At 42.0% G+C, this 14,461-nt stretch overlaps 1 protein-coding gene and 1 pseudogene across 4 annotated transcripts in view; both read right to left on the minus strand.

Moving 5' to 3' along the window:
- The window catches only part of TMEM108 (transmembrane protein 108), a 388,201-nt gene that overhangs the window by 34,520 nt on the left and 339,220 nt on the right, over positions 1–14,461 (minus strand). The window lies entirely within an intron of this gene.
- Positions 2,398–3,267, minus strand: LOC102280617 (small ribosomal subunit protein uS5 pseudogene; annotated as a pseudogene).

Raw genomic sequence — 14,461 nt, forward strand, 5'->3', positions numbered from 1 at the left:
AAACTCAAAATTGATTAAAGACCTCACGGTGACACCTGAAACCATTAAACTCCTTCCTATGAGAGAACATAGGCAGCATATTCATTGACATAAATCATAGCAATACTTTTGACTGTCTTAAGGCAAAAGAAATAAAAGCAAAAATAAACAAATGGAGCCTAATTAAACTTAAGAATGTTTGCACAGCAAAGGAAACTGTCAGCAAAAACAAAAAGACAACCTACAGAATGGGAATAAATGATATGGCCAACAAGGAATTAATATCCAAAATATGTAAACAGTCATTATTACTCAATATCAAAAGAACAAAAACCCAATCAAAAAACGGACAGAATAGACATTTTTTGAATAAGATATACAGATGGCTACTGCTGCTGCTGCTGCTGCTAAGTCACTTCAGTCGTGTCCGACTCTGTGTGACCCTAGACAGCAGCCCACCAGGCTCCCCCGTCCCTGGGATTCCCAGGCAAGAACACTGGAGTGGGCTGCCATTTCCTTCTCCAATGCATGAAAGTGAAAAGTGAAAGTGAAGTCGCTCAGTCGTGTCCAACTCTTAGCGACCCCATGGACCGCAGCCTACCAGGCTCCTCCACCAATGGGATTTTCCAGGCAAGAGTACTGGAGTGGGTTGCCATTGCCTTCTCCGACAGATGGCTACAGACCCATGAAAAGATGCTCAGCATTGCTAATTGTTGAGAAAAGTAAATCAAAACAACAAGATAGCACCTCACACCTATGAGAATGGCTATTATCAAAAAGTCTACAGATTACAAGCAAGGAGAGGATGTGAAAAAAAGAGAATCTTTGTATGCTGTTGGTGGAAATGTAAATTGGTACAGCCACAGTGGAAAAGTGTATGGAAGGTCTTCAAAACACTATAAATAAAACTGGCATGTGGTCTAACAATTCCACTCCTGGGTATACATCCAAAGAAAACAAAAACATTAATTTGAAAAGATACATGCACACCAATGTTCATAGCAGCATTATTTACAATCGACAAGATATGGAAGCAACCCAAAGGTCCATCAACAGATGAATGGATAAGAAAGGTATGAGAGACAGAGATATATACACATACATACATAAACACACACGTAATGGAACATTACTCAATCATTAAAAAATGGAGTTCTGCCATTTTCAGCAAAGTGGGTCGGCCTAGAGAATATTATGCTTACTGAAGTAAGAAAGACAAATACTATATGATTATCACTTACATGTGAAATCTAAAAAATAATACAAATTAATGTATATGCAAAACAAACTGATTCACATAGGAAACAAACCAGTGGTTACATTGTAAATCAACTATACTTCAGCTTAAAAAATGAAATGTGTGTTATTATATACAAATGGAATCATATAGCCTTTTGTGCCTTCCTTTGGCCAGGGAAATTCCAGGGGAGGGATTCTGCTGTGAGCAACCAACATTCCTTTCTGGGGGAAGACAGCCTCAGTCCTGAAGAGACAGCTGAGTGACACACAACATTTTCTACATGGTTAAATGTAAAAGATGAAATTAAACCAATACAATATTGTAAAGTAATTAACTTCCAATTAAAATAAATAAATTTATATTTAAAAAATAAAAAATAAATTTCAAATATTAAAAAAATTTTTTTAATTTAAAAATGGAAGAAAATATCAAATAGTCCAAAAATGAGATTGAAAAGGATTTTCTTTTTGTGATATTTCCCAAATCAGATAAAAAGAGACGTAGAACATCTATACTGACAGTAGGTTTTATCAAGGTGGGGAGTGTAGGTGGAAAGGGACAGCAGTAAGAAAAGCCACCAGCATCTCCATGGTCCAGGAAGGACCTCTCTTGCCTCAAATGCTGAACATCTGGAGGATAACGTTTCCTTCCAGTGCTACTTTACTCAAATCCCTGACAAATAGCTTGCACATCAGCCTTGGTTTACAGCATTACTTCACATTTGTGTATGGTGGGGAGGGGCTGATTTTGAGTCACCCAGAGGGTCCTGCCTATTTCAAACTCAACATGCTTGTAAGAAAGCATAGTCTCCAGGGGATATTCTCCCACTGGCTCCAACCTCCCCCAGCAACTTGCCCTTCCCTGAGACCTCACCCCACCTTTGCATGCCTGTTACAGAAAGTCAAGGCCATAGAAGCTGCTGAACATCCAGCATGTGGGCTTTTTCTGGACATCCCGTGTTCTCACTTGCTGCTTTATTCTGAACCCATTGGAAGGCTGATCAATGGTTAGAGATTATGACACTTTAGGAAGGAAAAAGAAACCTTCTGAGTTAATATTATGATAATAGCAGCCACAGTGACTGTACCAGACACTGTGAGAAGCCCTCTCATATATTATCTCACCAAACCTTCTTTTTTTTTTAACCAGTTTCATTCACTTTTTTTTCTCATATAAAATTACGTGGTAGCTACCACTGGAGCCTGGGTCCTTGCATGGAGACTGGTGTGGGTCCTTACAAGATGGTCAGTGAATTCCTGATACAGAGACTAGGAGAACACCGTCTCTTTCCAGAGATCAGTTGGAAAAGGCATCAAAAGTGGCCTTAGTGGAGTTGCCCAGGGTGGCGGTGCAGCCCCTGGCAGAGGTGTAACAGTCATCAGTGCCAGCCATCATCAGGAGCGTCTTGGGCACAGGGGCCAAGACGATGCCAGTGCCCCTGAGGGCAGGGATGAGGTACACCAGCACTGAGCCACAGCAGCCAGTCACCTTGCAAGGGACAGTGTGGGGCTTGCTGATCTTGTTTCCCCAGTAGCCCATTGTCACATGGGACAATGGAGAGCTTGGCCAGGATGATGGCCCCTATGACCAGGAGAGCAGTGGCTACCTTCTTAGAGCACTTGACACCCAAACTGACGTGTCTGTTGTGATCCCCAGTGGCAGCAAATGCCTTGAACCTGGTCCGCTAGCCAGCACGGACCTGCTTTTGCACAGACATAGTCTTCAAAACCTCGTCCTTGAGGGATGTCCCCAGGAAAAAGACAATGATCTCAGATTCCTTGATGAGCAAAGAGAAGAGGTAGATCTCCTCCATGAACTTGATCTCCATGTCCTTGACCAGAGGGCCCAGCTTGGTACTGAGGAGCCACTCCTTGTCCTCGGCCTTACCTCCAAGAGTGCCATGGCGTTTACCCCAGCCCCCCAGCCCTGACCCTGGCCCAATGGCCCTGGACACCACTGCCAAAGTCTCTGTGGATGCCACCACAGCCTCCTATTCCAGGGCCTTCAGGGCCTCCGGGCCCTCCCACAGCACCAGGGTCAGCCTTCATTTGGTGTTTTTACAAAGAAGCCTCACCAAACCTTCTTAAGTCTCTATTTTACATATGGAGGAAATGAGGCTTAGAGTGATCAATTGCCCAAGATTACACAACGAAAAACACTTTCCTAAGACACTTGGATGTGAATGAGGATATACCTGATTCCAAAGACCTCATTGTTTCTGTCCCCTCAGTTCCTCTCAGGTTTCATTGAGCAAGATAGGCTATGGAGACAGGGGGCGGGAGACTTAGTGTGCAGCTTTTATTACATCATTGATTCTCAGTCTTGGCTTCACATTAGATTCACCCAGGGAGTGGCTTAAAATCTCATTGGTTCCAGTGAGAAGCTAAGGTTGAGAACCACTTATTAGATGCACCCCCAAAGTATCCTAGAATACAGAGTTGGTGTCATCTTAAAAGCTAGCGTTACCTCCTCCTTATGCTTTAAGGAGATTTCATCATGGATGATCTGGTGACTATTTTGAGCATTTTATTTACAACTTGATATTCATATTGACCTAACAGAAATGGTAACTAAACGTAAATAGAACATAGCAGCTTCAGTAAGCTTAGGAATCCTCATGTAGTGGAAAGTCATCACTCTGAACAGAGTTAGAAAACCTAAGTTCAAGTTATAGTCCTGTCACTTACCACCTATGTGACTTGATCTTGAAATTCCTCCTTAATCTGAAGGAAGCCAACTAGATTTTTGAGCAGCAGAATGACATGCTGGGGTAGGGGTGGGGAGAACCTCTTTCTAAAATACCAGAGGTTGGAGACAAAGATGTTGTTCAAGGGTTATGAGGGTACTGATAATTCTGCCTTTACCACCCACCTTTGTGAAATTAAAGTTAAGGGAAGCAATCTGATGCTGATTTTGGCTCAAAAGTTAGACGAGCCTGTTTTTGTAACAGTTCCTTAAATGGAACCACATACATTGTTAGTCTTAGTTCTTTCAAAATGAAGATGCAAGACCCAAGCCTACCAGGGCAGTGACATAGCAAGAACCTGCGTAACTTCAAGCATCCTAAGGATCCTATCCATCAGGGAACCGAAAGCCAGGACTCCTTTGCCAAGGACTGCTGATCTGCTTCTTCCCTGTTCAGTCTCCTCGTCTCTGACAATAAATACAGACTTTAATTCAGAGTGTGCATGTGAGGTCACCCCAACTCTACTGCCCCCCTGCTCCTAGATTGACAGAGAAGTACTAGATGTGAGATGTCAACTGGGAGAAAGGTGGTGCAGTGGGAAGAAATAATCACCTCTCACATACATGGAGGCAGTTTAAGAGCCAAGAACCTCACTGCTACCCAGTTGCTATGTTCTGGTTCCCTGTCAGAAAAAAAGAATAGTCTTGTGTCCTGCCTACTCTCCATTTTAATCATACAGCCCCCTTTGCAAACTTTCCTTCACAAGCATCAGGCAGGCTCGTGATTTCTGCCAGATCTGGCTCCTCCATATTCTGGAGAAACGCCAGTGTGCTTGTGTCCTTTAAGGTGGCTTAGCAATGAGACCACAGGAGGCAGGGCGAGCAGCTGAGGATTTCACAGGTGACTCTTGCTTCTCCCTGTTGTCTTTGTTTCCACCCTCTTTTCACCTCATTTTAGTCTTCTGTAAAGTGTTGGTCTCAATTTTTATGTTACAAAGCTTGTGTTTGTGCCCATCCCATTGTAAACCACCTTAAATCCGTTCTGAGAGCATGAAAGGCATATGTCAGAAACAGTTTTGTCACTTTGGACCTCCACATCTGTGGCGGGAGACTGGCAGCCACCAGTCAGGTGTGTGCCTGAGTGAGGGTCTGAGCTGTGGACACATCTGGAGGCTGACTGACATGGAGGCACCCAACAAACCTGGTCAGGCATCTGACAGACTCCTACCATGCTAAAGGAGCACAGAGGGTGAGCTGGTACCCAGAACATCATGTCACTCAGCCTCATCTTCAGGGGAGCGTGGCCAGGACACTTGTTTACTACGAGTTGTACAGAATAGAAGTATTAGGGTTTTGATAGTGGATCCTAGCAGCACTTTTGTGAAACAGCATAAGGTGGAGAGAATGGGGGATCAAGGTTAGAGAGACCAGAGTCTGAACCTCAGACAGGGCAGAGACACAAAATCCATCACCAAGAGAAGGTGTGTGCTTTCTTTGCCATGCCAACACATAACCATACCTCCCAAGATCCCTGCACCCCCACCTCGCCAAACAGAGCCTGGCAGGCCCAGCTCAGAAAGGGGCTTAAAGGAGCCAAGCAGCCTCCTTAACTGTAGTTGTAGTTGTCAGATCTTACTTTAAATGTCATATAACCATTTTTTACACAGATATAAATTTCTAATTCGGCTTTTTCGTTTACACATTTCTTTGACATATGTGCTAAGCACATGCTTGGGGAAAAAAAACTAGTTTAATTCTGATTTTCTCCCTTTAAAACAATCAGCATTTCACACTCTAGTGCATAATTCATTAAGTAAACCAAAGTTTTTTTTTTTTTTTTTTTTGAGCTCATGGGAGGGAGGGCAAGTGTGAAGATATACTTTTTGTGGGTCATATCAAGAATTCCATGGTTAGACCTGTTTTGATCCAGGTGACTTTCATGGCACAGATATTCAGCCGAAGTATCTGAATATCCCTGCTTAGCATTTGGAAATGGTTGCAAAAAAGAAAGATGCTACAACATGCTGCTTCAAGGCACTTTGTTTTTTCTTTACCTCCTACGGTAGGAAAGTAGGACTTTGTTTAAGCACACACCTTTCTTTCCTGTCAGTCAGACAGTGATCACAGCCCAAGTGGTGAGTGTCAGCTGAAGTTATTTACCTCATCATCTCTATTTGAGGCATATGCATCATTGGTACTGAGCATCTTTAATTGCTATCTTAAATTCTTCAAAAAGATTTATTGTGGCTCAGCCTCCAAAGGTTGTGTTGTGTGCAGAGGGCATAGAAGCAGAGCATCAGAGCAGAAATTTGATATTTGTGAAACAAGTGTTCATCATTTAAGAATGGTCTCCATTCCATATACCAGAGCAACGGTCAAGTTCTAAATGGGACTAAAGGAAAGATGACCCTTACAAAACAGTTGAAACTGGGTTGTGTTTTGTTGCTGAAATATTTGCAAAAGAGTTGGCAATTATGTAGCACATGATGTAAGTGAAGGGATGCATGATGAAAGTGTCTAGATAAGTCTAAAGGCACTCCCTCAGTAGCATAGAATAAAAATTGTAAATGTAAGAAAGCATTGTGTTATAGTGTAATTGGCAGTATGTTTTCTTTCTTACTGGGACATAAAACAATAGTATGTTGTCTCTTATGTTTGATGAAATGTACTTAAAACAGAAGAGCTTGAATTTCCTTAGGTAAATATTCTATCTATTGCCTGGATAGATAGCACAGTTAGCACAGGATAACTTATAAAATTCACTCCCAGAATCTGACCACAAGCTGATGCAACCTCAGATGGTTTGAGTGTGAACAACAAAGATTTCATGGAATCCTAGAATGAGTAATCTGTAAAGGAGTCTTAGGGATTCTATGGTCTTACAGATGGAGCTGCTGGAGCCCAGAATTCAGAAGCCTCTCTTCAGTCACTGGACACATATTTAATCAGTGGATCATGAGAATGTGAGGCATGGATGCCCTTTTCCCAGTGCTCCCAGTGGACATTTTGGCTTCGAGGGGCATGGACAGGAGAGGGGAGAAATGGGAAGGGATGGAGTTTAAGGTTGGGCAGCTGTTCATTTGTCCCTTATTTAACGATTTGTTTTCTGTGGATGCCTTCTCTACAGTTCCCCTCCTTACATTTCCCTTATCCCTCCACTGTGCCCCTCACCACTGTCCCCCCAACAACCCTGTAATTTTTTCTTTGCTTTTGTCCACTATTCTCCTCCCTTCTCACCCATCTTCTAAGCCTTGAAGTGGCAGATCAGTTGAAGTGGGGGAGGGAATAGGAAGACATATGTGAAGAAAGCAACACAGACAGGAGGCATCGAAGAAACACTTTAAAAATTTAACTGAGGTACTTCCCTGGTAATCCAGTGAGTAAGAATTTACCTGCCAACGCAGGGGACATGAGTTCAATACGTGGTCTGGGAAGATTTCATGTCCTGCAGAGCAACTAAGCCCATGCACCATAACTATTGAGCCCACTCTCTAGAGCCTGTGCTCTGCAACAAGAGAAGGCACTGCAATGAGAAGCCCACGCACAGCAATGGAGAGTAGTCCCTGCTCACCACAGCCAAAGGAAGCCCACATGCAGCAATAAAGACTCAGTTCAGTTCAGTTCAGTCGCTCAGTCGTGTCCAACTCTTTGCGACCCCATGAATCACAGCACGCCAGGTCTCCCTGTCCATCATCAACTCCCGGAGTTCACCCAGACTCACGTCCATTGAGTCTGTGATGCCATACAGCCATCTCATCCTCTGTCATCCTCTTCTCCTCTTGCCCCCAATTCCCCCCAGCATCAGAGTCTTTTCCAATGAGTCAATTCTTCGCATGAGGTGGCCAAAGTACTGGAGTCTCAGCTTTAGCACCATTCCTTCCAAAGAAATCCCAGGGCTGATCTTCAGAATGGACTGGTTGGATCTCCTTGCAGTCCAAGGGACTCTCAAGAGTCTTCTCCAACACCACAGTTCAAAAGCATCAATTCTTCGGCGCTCAGCCTTCTTCACAGTCCAACTCTCACATCCATACATGACCACAGGAAAAACCATAGCCTTGACTAGACGGACCATTGTTGGCAAAGTAATGTCTCTGCTTTTCAATATGCTATCTAGCTTGGTCAGAACTTTCCTTCCAAGGAGTAAGCGTCTTTTAATTTCATGGCTGCAGTCACCATCTGTAGTGATTTTGGAGCCCATAAAAATAAAGTCTGACACTGTTTCCACTGTTTCCCCATCTATTTCACATGAAGTGATGGGACCGGATGCCATGATCTTCGTTTTCTGAATGTTGAGCTTTAAGCCAACTTTTTCACTCTCCACTTTCACCTTCATCAAGAGGCTTTTTAATTCCTCTTCACTTTCTGCCCTAAGGGTGGTGTCATCTGCATATCGGAGGTTATTGATATTTCTCCTGAGTGTGAAATATCAAAAAAGTTATTGATATTTGGCTGTGCTAAAGACTCAGCACAGCCAAAAATAACTAATTAATTACTGTTTTAAAAAAATTAACTGGGGAAATTCCCTAGCGGTCCAGTGGTTAGGATTCCACTTTTTCACTGCTGAGGGCCTGGGTTCAATTGAGGAACCAAGATCCCACAAGTGAGGCAAAAAAAAAAAGAAAGTTAACTGGAAAATTTTCCATCTCAGCTCCTACCCTACTCTAGAGCAGGAGTTGGCAAACTACAGTCTTCTGCCTCTTCTTGTAAATAAAGTTTTATTGAATTACAGCAGCATGCATTCATTTACATCTTGTATGTGTCTGTTTCTACACAGTGATGGCAGAATTGGGTGTCCACATAGCCCAAAATGTTTACTAGTTTGGTGTAGACAACTGCTTCCCCAAGAGTAGTCTGCAGAGGTCTCCTTGTGCAAAATGTTAGAGAGGTATCTCTGGAAAGAAAAAGCTTCTTGGGTCAAATATTTTGGAAACTCTGCTTTTTAATCAGAGGATTTCTTAGATCCTTTAATACGCTAACAGGCACTGTGAATTTCTGAGAGGTAGCTGAAGTATACAGCATTTTCCCAGGTTAATTTGGGAACCCTTTTCTTACAGAGCACCTTATGGGTATAGAGTTCCTCAAAAGACACTATGGAAAATGGTTCTCATTCAGTATCCAAGATATATTATTAATATTAAGTGAGAAAAGCAAGATGTATCCATTACACACCCATCAGTGTAAAGCATGAAGAAGGAAACTGTGGTTAAGTGTTTGCTTGTAAATGTTTCAATCATCTCTTGAAAGATCCATAGTGAATTGGTAGTACCACTCACTTCGAGGTGTGTTGAGGCTGGGAGATAGGCTTTTCACTGTATTGATTATCTGCATTTTGACTTTGGGATCATGCCAATGTACTTCATTATCTAAACAGTCTGTCCATCAACATAATTAAATTTTAAAACAAAAATGTAAAATGATAAAACACTTTGGAAAACAGTTTGCCAATTTTTAACAAAGTTAAATATATACATACTGTATGTCTCGGCAGTTCTTCTCCTAGGTATTTACAGAAGAGAAATGTAAACATATGTGCATGCATACACATACTATAAATAAAATGATGGGAGAGCAGAGACAGGCTTCCATATAAAGATGTGTTGGTTATGTACCTGCAGCCTCCTCCATTGTGACACTGCCCCATGGAGCCCCTTCTTCCCAGCTCTCTCATACCACTTCCCTAGAAAGAAATGTGGCATGAGTTTGGCACATTCACAGTGGTTTCTACCCACACCACGTGCATGGCCTTCTGTGGACTAGCATCCCTCTGTATGACCCCATTGAAGACTAATGGCAGAATTTGGACTTTATCAATTGAAAAGCATCCATTTGGTAAGAGCACAGGAGAAAATAAAGACCACAAATCCAAAGGGCAAAATCATGGAGTCAAGTGTAGAGTCTTTTCCTAATGGAGGAGGATCCCTGCATTTCCCCCCACCACCACCCTGTAATCCTCCACTGGCTCACAGTGCTCTCAGAAAGGACTATATTTACAGGCTGACCCTCTTGTCACGGGCTGGCTCAGGAGTTGCTGCTTCTCTCTTGCAGTCTGTTTCAGGACCTGAGCTGCCCAGTTGGCACCACATCCACAACCCACGGAATAATAACCACACCTTTCTAAGGTTGTGCTTTACAAATGCAAATTAAGTTCACTGCTGGCAGACAGCTCAAATTCCATTTGTTCTTGGCTCACTTTTGCTTAAAAAGGTACAGAGACCAAAAAACCTAGCCAGAGCTGGAGGGCATCATTTGCAGAAAATGCAGCATCTGAAGGAGCCAGGCAGAGCAGGATGGAGTATTGCTGTAGCTCACCTATTTTTATTTCAAATTTACTAACTGCCTGGACCATTTTCTTTGTGGCCTCTGCAACTACATTTTCTCCATTATTATCCTGTGGATGACATAGTCTCCTCCTCCAATAGAACAGGTCACTGATTCCTCTGCATTCCCTTTGGGCAGTACCTTTCAAAATTTGGTGAAATTAGAATCACCTGGAGGTTTTTTAAAACACACACACACACACACACACACACACACACACACACAAACTGCCTAGTCTGTTCCCTGAGTTCCTGATTCAGTAGGTTTGGAATTGGGATCCAAGAGTCTCTATTTCTAGCAAGTTCCCAGGTGATGCTGATGCTCCTGGTGATCCACACTCAGAGTAGCTCTTCTCACGGTACATATACCTCTATCATGGTATCTGTTATATTCTGCTTTCATTGTTCCTTTTGTAGGAAGGACTTAGATCAGTACTGTCTCATAGAAATGTAACCTATGTATATAATTTTAAATTTTATAGTAGCTAGTAATATATTAATAAACATGATACAATTAATTTTAACAATACATTTTATTAATAATCAAATATACCCAAAATATTATCACTTCAACATGTAACCAATACCAAAATAAATATTAATCAGATATTCTATATTTTTTGTACTAAGTAATCAAAATTAGGTATATATTTTATACCTAGAGCACATTTCAGTTTGAACTAAGCACATGTGGAGTGCTCCATGGCCACATGTGGTCAGTGGCTACCACACTGGGTGGGACAGCCTGAGGTCATGCTCACCGTGTACCAGAGAGTGTTGTAAACCCTTTAATTCATTTAATATATATTTAACCTTGTATATTAACTCTAGCCCCTCATGATAACCATAGGGGGTAAACAGTGTTATTAATCTCATTTTACAAGTAAGGAAACTAAGGCCCAGAAAGCTTTAGGTAACTTGCCCAGGACCCTGAGCCAGAAATTGGGGGAAAGGGGGCTGGAGCTTGGCCTCTGGCTTCAGGGTCAGCCACATTTCCACAAGGCCCTCATGCTCAACCACAACTCCCTGCAAATACCACTTCAGTATTCTTGCCTTGAGAACCCCATGAACAGTATGAAAAGGCAAAAAGATAGGACACTGAAAGATGAACTCCCCAGGTCGGTAGGTGCCCAATATGCTACTGGAGATCAGTGGAGAAATAACTCCAGAAAGAATGAAGGGATGGAGCCAAAGCAAAAACAACATCCAGTTGTGGATGGGACTGGTGATAGAAGCAAGGTTCAATGCTGTAAAGAGCAATATTGCATAGGAACCTGGAATGTTAGCTCCATGAATCAAGGCAAATTGGAAGTGGTCAAACAGGAGATGACAAGAGTGAACATCGACATTCTAGGAATCAGCGAACTAAGATGGACTGGAATAGGTGCATTTAACTCAGATGACCACTATGTCTACTACTGTGGACAGGAATCCCTTAGAAGAAATGGAGTAGCCATCATGGTCAACAAAAGAGTCCAAAAGGCCGTACTTGGATGCAATCTCAAAAATGACAGAATGATCTCTGTTCATTTCCAAGGCAAACCATTCAATATCACGGTAATCCAAGTCTATGCCCAACAGGTAACACTGAAGTAGCTGAAGTTGAACAGTTCTATGAAGACCTATAAGACCTTCTAGAACTAACACCCCAAAAAGATGTCCTTTTCATTACAGAGGACTGGAATGCAAAAGTAGGAAATCTATGACAAAGGAGGCAAGAATATACAACGGAGAAAAGACAGTCTTTTCAATAAGGGGTGTTGGGAAAACTGGACAGCTAGCTATGTGTGAAAGAATGAAACTAGAACATTCTCTAAAACCAAAAACAAACTTAAAATGAATTAAAGACCTAAATATAAGACCAGATACTTTAAAACTCCTAGAGGAAAACACAGGCAGAACTCTTGGGCATAAATCACAACAGTATCATTTTTGGATCCATCTCCTAGAGTCATGAAAGTAAAAACAAAAACAAAAGAACAAATTGGACCTAATTACACTTAAAAGCTTTTACACAGTGAAGGAAAGAAACCATCAGCAAAACAGAAGGATAACCTACAGAATGAGATAAAATATTTGCAGATAATGTGACTGATAAGGGATTAATTTCCAAAATAAACAGATAGCCTATACAGCCCAATATAAAAAAACAAAAACAAAAAATGAGCAACCCAATCAAACAGCAGGCTTATGAAAATACACTAAACATCATAATTATTAGAGAAATGCAAATCAAAAATGCAATTATTAGAGAAATGCAAATCAAAACTATAAAGCATACCTAACATTGATTAGTAGAAAGTCAAAGTGTTAGTCACTCAGTATCTGACTCTTTGCCACCCCGTGGACTGTAGCCTGCCAGGCTCTTCTGTCCATGGAATTTTCCAGACAAGAATACTGGAGTGGGTAGCTATTCCCTTCTCCAGGGATCTTCCTGACCCAGGGACTGAACCCAGGGCTCCCACATTGCAGGCAGATTCTTTACCATCTGAGCCACCAGGGCAATCAGAATGGTCATCATCAAAAAAATCTACAAATAAATGCTGGGGAGTGTGTGGAGAAAAGGGAACCCTCCTACACTATTTAGTGTGTGTGTGTGCTAAGTCACTTCAGTCGTGTCCAACTCTGTGTGACCCTATGGACTGTATTCTGCCAGGCTCCTCTGTCCATGGAATTTTCCAGGCAAGAATACTGCAGTGGTTTGCCATGCCCTCCTCCAGGGGATGTTCCCCACCCAGCGATCGAACCCGCATCTCCTGCCTTTCCTGCATTGGCAAGCAGATTCTTTACCACTAGCACCGTCTGGGAAGCCCATACTATTTACACTGGGATGTAAATTGGTGATGCCACTGTGGAGAACAGTATGAAGGTTCTTCAAAAAAACTAAAAACAGAGTTGCCATATGATCCAACATTCTCACTCCTGGGCACATATCTGGAAAAACTCTAATCGGAGAAGATTCATGCACTCCAGTGTCATAGCAGCACTTATTTACAATAGCCAGGACATGGAAGCAACCTAAATATCCATCAACATATGAATGGATAAAGAAAATGTGGTACACATGTACAATTGACTACTACTCAGCCATAAGAAAGAATTAAATAATGCCATCTGCAGCAACGTTGTTGGAACTAAAGATGATCATACTAAGTGAAGTAAGACAGAGAAAGACAAATGTCATATAACGTCATTTACATATAGAATCTTAAAAAAATAATACAAGTCAAACTACGGCACAATAGCACTCATCTCTCACGCTAGTAAAGTAATGCTTAAAATTCTCCAAGCCAGGCTTCAGCAATACATGAACCGTGAACTTCCAGATGTTCAAGCTGGTTTTAGAAAAGGCAGAGGAACCAGAGATCAAACTGCCAACATCCGCTGGATCATCGAAAAAGCAAGAGAGTTCCAGAAAAACATCTATTTCTGCTTTGTTGACTATGCCAAAGCCTTTGACTGTGTGGATCACAATAAACTGTGGGAAATTCTGAAAGAGATGGGAATACCAGACCACCTGACCTGCCTCTTGAGAAACCTGTATGCAGGTCAGGAAGCAACAGTTAGAACTGGACATGGAACAACAGACTGGTTCCAAATAGGAAAAGGAGTACGTCAAGGCTGTATATTGTCACCCTGCTTATTTAACTTATATGCAGAGTACATCATGAGAAACGCTGGGCTGGAGGAAGCACAAGCTGGACTCAAGATTGCCGGGAGAAACATCAATAACCTCAGATATGCAGATGACACCACCTTTATGGCAGAAAGTGAAGAAGAACTAAAGAGCCTCTTGATGAAAGTGAAAGAGGAGAGTGAAAAAGTTGGCTTAAAGCTAAGAAACTAAGATCATGGCATCTGGTCCCATCACTTCATGGCAAAAAGATGGGGAAACAGTGGAAACAGTGTCAGACTTTATTTTTTGGGCTCCAAAATCACTGCAGATGGTGACTGCAGCCATGAAATTAAAAGATGCTTACTCTTTGGAAGGAAAGTTATGACCAACCTAGACAGCATATTAAAAAGCAGAGACATTACTTTGTCAACAAAGGTCCGTCCAGTCAAGGCTATGGTTTTTCCAGTGGTCATGTATGGATGTGAGAGTTGGACTATAAAGAAAGCTGAGTGCTGAAGAATTGAAGCTTTTTAACTGTGGTGTTGGAGAAGACTCTTGAGATTCCCTTGGACTGCAAGGAAATCCAACCAGTCCATCCTAAAGGAGATCAGTCCTGGGTGTTCA

This window comes from Bos mutus, chromosome 1, assembly GCF_027580195.1.
Source record: "Bos mutus isolate GX-2022 chromosome 1, NWIPB_WYAK_1.1, whole genome shotgun sequence".
Classification (NCBI taxonomy): domain Eukaryota; kingdom Metazoa; phylum Chordata; class Mammalia; order Artiodactyla; family Bovidae; genus Bos; species Bos mutus.